The following is a 7,853-nucleotide window of genomic DNA, read 5'->3' as shown; positions in this document are numbered from 1 at the left end:
CCCTTCCATTGTTACGCCCATGATGTACGAGATCTATTTGCCTCTCCATCAAAGTGTCTCCTCACTACAGCAGTTGATGACCCTGCTGACAGAGATAAATCCTGGCTGAGCCAACATTTCCTCAACCTCAATGAGAGCAAGACCGAGATCATCTTTTTGGACCCCCAACCATCCCCTCCCCGTTGATATTCTGGGCTCCCTCAATAAAAGCATCCTCCCCTCTCTCATAAACCTTGGAGTGACCTTCAGTAGCACTTTTAAATTTGATCAGCAGGTCAGCACCGTAGTCAAGACCTGCTTTTTTTTTAAATACGAATATTGCCCAAGACCAAGTCGTTTTTATCTTTTAAAGACCTAGAAAGGGTTATTAACGCCTTTGTTACCTCGAGGTTGGACTAATGCAACGCTCTGTATGTGGGTATGGACCAGGCCTCAATTAGACGCCTGCAGCTAGTGCAGAACGCAGCTGCTCGTCTTCTCACTGGCCACAAAAAGCGTGACCACATCACCCCAATTCTGGCCTCACTGCACTGGCTTCCAATTCGGTTCAGAATTGATTTTAAACTTCTTTTATTTGTTTTCAAATTCCTAAATGGGCTGGATCCGGCCTATATAGCCAAACTCCTCCATCGCTACACCCCGGCCAGAGCCTTAAGGTCTGCTGATCAGCTGCTGCTAGGCTCTGAAACAGTCTGCCCCTCCATGTGAGGTCGGCCCAGACCCTAGGGGTTTTTAAATCCTAACTAAAGACTCACTTCTTCTCTCTGGCCTTCTAGTCAGAGCGGAGCACGACTCCTGACATTTCCCTGTGTGTGATTTAATTTTTTTGTTGTAATTTATTGTCTTCTGTTTGCTATTGTAGTAAAGTGTTTTTATTGCATGTACAGCACTTTGGCTCGACCAAATATAGTTTGAAAAATGTGCTATATAAATAAAACTTGATTTGATTTGATAATGTTCAAAAAGGTCTTTATTTCTCTCACACTGCCTGGGCTGCAGCACCTCTTTTCACCCTCTGTCTGAAACCAGAGCCCAGTCTGCTCTGATCGGTTAGCTGGCCGGGTCTGTTGTGATTGCTCAATCGCTTAAAGATGTGCCGCCCCTTAGCCTATCACGTACAATGTGTTGTAGCCCTAGCCAATAGAAGTGCGAGTCTTGCATATGGATGTGATTATGATACGGAAGAAATCCAAGGAGTCCAATGGAGGAGTTTCAGGCAGGGGGTGTTGGATAGAAAACTTCCTTTTGAGGGAACTTTGGGATTTTAGCCTTTGCAGACCATTAACATGCACACAATCCTATAAAACACACCTCTTTAAACTTCCCCTTGCAGAATGTCCATTTGAATATACATACAGTAGGTCTACAAATGGGCCTATAGTGTATGTGCAGAGTTAGCCCATTAGCTGGCTTTGTGTGTGTGACTCCTGTTTGAAGTCTGTGTAATTGGCAACAGGTCCAGCTGTCCCTCCCACGTTCCCCTAATTGTCCCCCGGCCTGCACCGTCCTGTCAGCTGCAGCCTGCCTCAGAAAAGCAGAGGAAGAGAAACCAGCTGCAGGGGGCGAGGGACGGAAACAAGCCATTATACCCAGAGAAAAGAGAGATGATGGCTTCAGCTGGTGGCAGATCGTTCCCTTTTGCTATCTGGATGTGAACGGTGGACGGGTTTTGAACTGAATTGGCTGTCTGATAATACCTGAAGATACATGTCTGAGGTTAATATTCAGCAGGTCAACAGTTGGAGTATGAATGTGGGCTTCAAACCTGGTGTTATATTTCTTTTGTCTCTTTTTTTTCTATAATATAACCGGAATAAATATAAATCTGGCCACAGTTTCTGGTTAAGTTCATGTTAATGTGCAATGCAAACAATAGTTGGTTTGTTTGCAGATGCATTGTAGGACGTGGATGTTTGTTTGAATATAATGATTCATGGGAATAACTAACACATTCCACTATTATATTTTTTTGTATTGGTACTGCACCCCTTATGTCACGAATGCATAAACACTATAGCATACATTGCAAACCCAACGTGATGTTGCTAGGTTTGCACTGGAATGAGTCATGAGGTGCATGCTGTCTGACAAATCTCGTGCTTTGATCTACATGTGTTGTGCTTCACAGTATCCCCCCACACAGATCAAATGCTACAGTATGAGCTTTACTGTAAATTCTGAAGTCACAGCGTCTGATCCTAAAGGAAACAAAAGGGTCCACACCACCAGCAAATGAAACACAAGATGAATTCTACCATAAAAACAAAATGATGTTGTATTCCTGGAGACACTTAGCAGGAACTTAAGACAAAGCATCAAAATGAAGTTAGAGCTCTAAGATGGCTGTGGTCCGACTAAAATGACTGGAGGGGTTGGAAGTGGCTCCCTGAATTGATGGTCCTTGTATGTTCTTTGGCGTGTGATCCCATCACATGATCTGCAGTTATACTTTGTATAGTGCTCCACTGACTTCAGATTGACCTTGAACAATAAAAACAATAGGAAAAAGGGGATCAGAAACATTTTTGCACCATAATTTCCTTTATTTTTATTTTTAAATGTATTTCAAGAATTCTCCCTTTTCAGAACCTGGCTCCTACGATACCCATAAAGCAACTCGCCCACCTTCAGACAGTAGGATGTATTATGCTAATGTGGCTCAAGCATAAATCATAGATTATACATAAAGATGTAATCTCATTTATAAACCCACCCACTCCTAGATTATTTAAATCCCACACTTGCAGTCTTCAAACCCAAACCATTAAACCTCTAGTCTTCAGCCTCAATCCAGGTGACTCCAATGTCGTCACTTGGGGCAATGCATCTCTTTTTTGTGCAGCTCTCTGTGCAAAGCTCCACATGTTTTCTACATGCCTTTAACAATATTAATATTTATCACAGAATATGTTAAGGGTGGGGGTTTTAAAGTTCAAAGACCAAGACCTGATATGATGAACTCGTTCCAGATTCCTCCTCCTCCTCCTCCTCCTCCTCCAGTCGGTTAGTGATCATCCTGACAGGGTCCTGAGCTCCTCCTGTAGTGGCCCTTCCCACTGAGCAGCTGTGTTTGTGGCCCCCTGCTGGCCCCTGCTGGATCTGCTGGAGCTGCTGGATGTGGTGCTGAGCGCGTGCTCGGCTGCTGCACATCCACAGGACAGAAGAGACGCTGCAGACATGGATCACTGAGCGCACGACTCCGAAACAAGAGGTAAGAGAGCACTTTTACTAAAGCAATTTCATGTGTTTTTATTTTATTCTGCATTTCTGTTTTTGTGTGTGCAGCAGATTGTCTGATAAAGACATTCTAGCGATTTGCATGTAACCCTTATCCAGTCAAATAACTTACATATGATTGAAACATTTGACTCAATAAAAGCATGCAATAACTTTCAGCGTAGATGCACTTTTATGCAGCGTAATTTTTGTATCCAATTAAGCCATCACTTATCGTGCACATTTCTTAATAACACCACTTGTTAGCGCCATTGTCTCCAACTTTCTGTGTTGACTTATTCCGGAGATGGACTTAACCTCGCTCTGTGTGCTGTTTGGCACCCTGAGCTCCACGAAATATCGATTTGGCATAGTAATCTGTGTTTTATTAGAAACCACGGGCTGTATGTGGGAGTATAGGTGCTTGACACAGTTACGGGCTCTGAGGCTGTATTTCTCCCACGCTCCTTAGGGAGTCTTCACCGCAGAAGCATCTCTCCATCCTGCTCACTGTGTGCTTCATCAAAGCTGCTGTTGTGTGTGCCCACAGCCTGGGGGCCAAACATGCCTTAAAATATCCGATAAATGCCTTAAAACCTCTCGTAGTCTTTTATCACTGTCCGACCCGGTCTGTTAGACGCTGAGTTATGGTTAAACCCCCCCTGGCGAGAAATCACCTCAATACATCGTGGCAGAATGAGTAAAACAAGATAAGACTAGACACATGGCCTCTTAAACTAATATTAATGTTTTACTATAATAACAAATAGTATAGGCTAGACCTTAATATGGAACAGGTTGTTCTTGCAGGTCTTATTTTACCCAAATGTACAAGTTCATAGACACAAATCATCAAACACAAACATCTGGTTTAGGACCGAAATACAGATGTATTGTAACCATTATCATAGCCAAAAGAATTGCAATTCAACATACTATCCCTATAATCATTATATAATACTTAGTTGGCAATAAAACATAATCCATATTGATTTAAGCAAACATTTTAAATTATAATGCATCACAGATATTACATCTATTAAATGAACATCCTTTTTTGTTGTTGTTGTGAAAAACAGTTTTAAATAAGAAAATATATCAAAAAGCCCCCCTGCATCAATAAAGGATGAGTGATATTGCAATATTCAAGATTATATGGTGATGACATTTTACCACAATGAACGCATTGTGAGTGTTTTTAGGGCAATTTGCCATCCACAATCAGGTTTCAGTTTTTGTGTCTTGCTTGATTAGCAATGCCCTTGTTGTCTCCTGTGGTTGTTATTTTTATTACTTGTTTGGCTTTTGAATGTTAGTCGGCAAAAACAGATCATAGCAAATCCCGTTTATCGTCATCTCCTTTGATCTCAATGGTGAACATTTTGGACTAGAGCATTTTTCACACCAAATCAAGAACATGTATTACATCCACAATGAATCATAACTCATGCATAGTTTTAGTTTTTAATTGATTGCATTTGTTCTTTGTCAGGCAAGTAAAGCGAACAGTATTCGTGAGATAATACTCTCAGCATTGCAGAGGTGGAATCTGCCTTCTGAGAATCAAACAACTCAGACGTATTCTCTCATATTGTCCATGCTGGATCATGCCGTTTCTCTCTCAGCTGTTTGTCACAAACAACAGTGTAAACGACAAAGAACAAAACAAAGAGAGATGTATAGAGGGACAGATAATGACTATAAAAGTGAAACTAAATGCAGTAAGACACAGCAGGCGTGACGAGGAGTATAACGGAGAAGGGAGGGGCTGGGTGCAACAGTGTGGAGGTGGAAGAAAGCAAAGAGAAAGAGACATCTTGATGAAAGCGTTTGGGCCTGAGCTGCGTTTCTCCGCCACGCCGTCCCCGTGTTCTACCGCCGACACTTTGATTGGGAACATAAAGGAGGTAAAACAAATCCTGCTGAAGACATTCTGCCTTTGTATCAACACATCATCATCCCTTCTCTGTCGCCAGCTCACACACATGGATACATCGTCTTCTAATTGCCTCCTTCTGCTGTTAAGTAACCTCATCATTTTTCCCCAAGAGGTCTTCTGTTCAGCATCTGTCATCCGTCTGTTAACAACACACACCTTTATCTTGTCTCTATTTCTTCTTTTTCCAACCACTCTTCCTTTGTTTGCTGCTTCTTCCCCAAGCTTATGTTTTTCAATGGCTGGCTATATCAGGGCCATATTTCAGCTCAGTGATAAATAATTTAGTGAACAGGACAACAGAAAGGTCCTCAGTGAGAGCCGATTATTTGCTCAAACCTGAATTGCCTGTTGTTTGGACAGTCACCTGAATAATGGATTTGTAGTGGAGTCTGGTCAGTGGCTGAAATGGCCACTGTTCACTCTTAGTTCTCCTCAGCAGTTGCTTTAAGAGACACTTTAAATACTTAAAGGTGGGGTAGTTAATTCACTTCAGAAACACTTTTTGTTATATTCCATGGAATGCTCTTAACATCCCGATAGCAATGAATATATTAAATGCTCTTTGACAATAATTACATAAAAAAAATTTAATCTCTGGAAGCCGTGGCGCTGTAAAAAGCACGACCAATCATCTGAGCCGGCCCGGCTAAAATAACTGGATGGCCTACCTGCCTGTCAGCCTTCCATCTGTGCACAAACTTATCTCGTGCCCTCATTGGTCATGTGCGCGTCCGTGTTTGTTGGAGGAGGGGCTCTGTAAGAAAGTCTGAAGGAAGGAGCAGATTTTTTTCGGCTGCGTATTTTCACATTCGAGCGCACTCGAGCTGGTTTCTCCATTCTTACCTACCCTACCTTTAAGAAACAGATGTTTTTGATTTCCCTCCTCCTTCTCAGACAAAATGTTTACCACGAAGACTGAAATGAAAATGGATTTCTGTATAGAAAGTATAGATGCAGCTTTAACAACAGAAACAATTGATGGCTGTCAACCCCCTTAATGGAGGGGTCAATAAACCAATCAGAATGAAGCAGACCCCTGACCGTTGCCCTTGCTGTGATGTTAACACAGTAGTGATTGTTAGGAGTGTCCAGGAGAGATATTTGTTTGTGTGTAGATCATGGGACATGCATGCGTGTTGTTTAGAACTTCTTCTTTCATTTCACATTTGAATATTTTAGAGGTCATAAGCAGTTAGAATTCAACTGAAATGTGTATTTTCCTCACTGTTCAAGTAAGTAAGTAAGTCTAATTGTACTGCAGCTTGTGCAATCTTTTCCAATTTGAAGTGAACAATTCCAAGTTAAATCCAGAGTTGGACATAGTTGCGGAAACGGCATCCTCAAACCTCTCGATGACTCCAATAGCAGCGGCCTACTGACATCTGAAGGCAAGTTCTAGGAGATGTTTCGACTTTTGTGGTGCAGTACCAACCATTAGCAATTTAAGACATCTGTCCCTTTACGACATTAAACATTGGGTGGACCCTTTGTGTTCTTAGTCCATTAAAGAAAAGTGGAAGCTAATTAGCTTAACTTGCTAACATTACCTCTAATTCCCTCGAGATATTTCTTTATAACCATGGTCGTCCATCACCTGCCTTAATTCGGATTGAATTAAGCCACATGAAAAAGAAAACCTCCACAAATTACAGTGTGATAGGCATCATGCACAGATTGTGGACACAACTGCTTAACACTTTTTACTATTTATTGTAACTGTTGCAGTGCGTGTTTGAAGCGTGCCCATTCAGACACTACAAATGACCTGTGATATCGCTGTTCGCAGTTTTTTGAGAACTGCTTATACAAACAGCTTCACACTCTTTGCCTCGGAGCTATACGCCTGCCCGGACACAGTTGATTCACATTCAAAGATACTTGGAAACACTGGTTAAATTCAGTCTGATTTAAGAGCAGAAACACACTCAACTCGTGTTCACCACAGGGTTATAAAGTCAAGAATGGATTTATTTAGTGGAGATATTTTGCAGACAGTACCATTATAAAGCATGCCAAAAACATGGACACATTTAGTTATAATGGATGAGAGATGCTTCTGGGAAGTATAAGAGTTCATACTCTACCCCAAATGGCTTCCTAGAGCATTGTGTGTGAATGTGTGTGAAAGTTAGTTTCCCTGAGCAGCTGGCCCATAGACTGGAACAGCGCTATATAATTGCAGTCAGTCTATGGTTTGTAAATATGATGTTTTCCCAGGAGGGTTTCACAGAGTGTAGTTATGTACATGCATGAAGTGGACCTATTGGCTGTATACAACAATTTATTTAGAACGTTCCATACACTAAGATACTCTTGAAAATGGTAAACATAATGGTATTCGTCCTCACATCTGAAGGTCAAGCCTCAAGAGGGTTGGCGTACTAAAGGCGGAAAGCCAGCTGGACGTCATACCCAGTGGGAAATTCTAAATTTAACTTGTAATAACTTAAATAATCGCTAGCAGTTACAGCCCTACACTGCAGTGCTGCTCCAGATATAACTTTGGTGCTCTCTGTATTCATCTACAGCCACAAAACCACTTTGGCTCAGCAGGTGTCATGTTCTACAACTCTGTGTGTGGATTTGTGCACAAATGTACTAATATCAATGTGTGTCTGTATGTGTGTGTGTGTGTGTGTGTGTGTGTGTGTGTGTGTGTGTGTGTGTGTGTGTGTGTGATCTGTAGCCTGCTATTGTC

The 7,853-nt window shown here is 41.8% G+C and overlaps 1 protein-coding gene across 2 annotated transcripts in view; it reads left to right on the top strand.

Moving 5' to 3' along the window:
* The first annotated feature begins 2,966 nt into the window (after nucleotides 1-2,966).
* The window catches only part of LOC104952570 (probable G-protein coupled receptor 22), a 13,679-nt gene continuing 8,792 nt past the window's right edge, over nucleotides 2,967-7,853 (top strand). Inside the window, exon 1 of one of the 2 annotated variants that reach the window (XM_010779415.1) lies at nucleotides 2,967-3,211. The gene's annotated coding sequence lies outside the window, so the exon portion shown is untranslated. Of the gene's footprint in view, nucleotides 3,212-5,101; nucleotides 5,124-7,853 lie in introns of those variants that run through there. The other variant, XM_010779416.1, reaches the window with a different exon arrangement.

Source organism: Notothenia coriiceps, unplaced genomic scaffold, assembly GCF_000735185.1.
Source record: "Notothenia coriiceps isolate Sejong01 unplaced genomic scaffold, NC01 NC01_scaffold00020194, whole genome shotgun sequence".
In the NCBI taxonomy this organism is placed as follows: Eukaryota; Metazoa; Chordata; class Actinopteri; order Perciformes; family Nototheniidae; genus Notothenia; species Notothenia coriiceps.
Note: the sequence above shows the minus strand (reverse complement) of the source record. Positions and strands in the feature narration are given on the sequence as shown.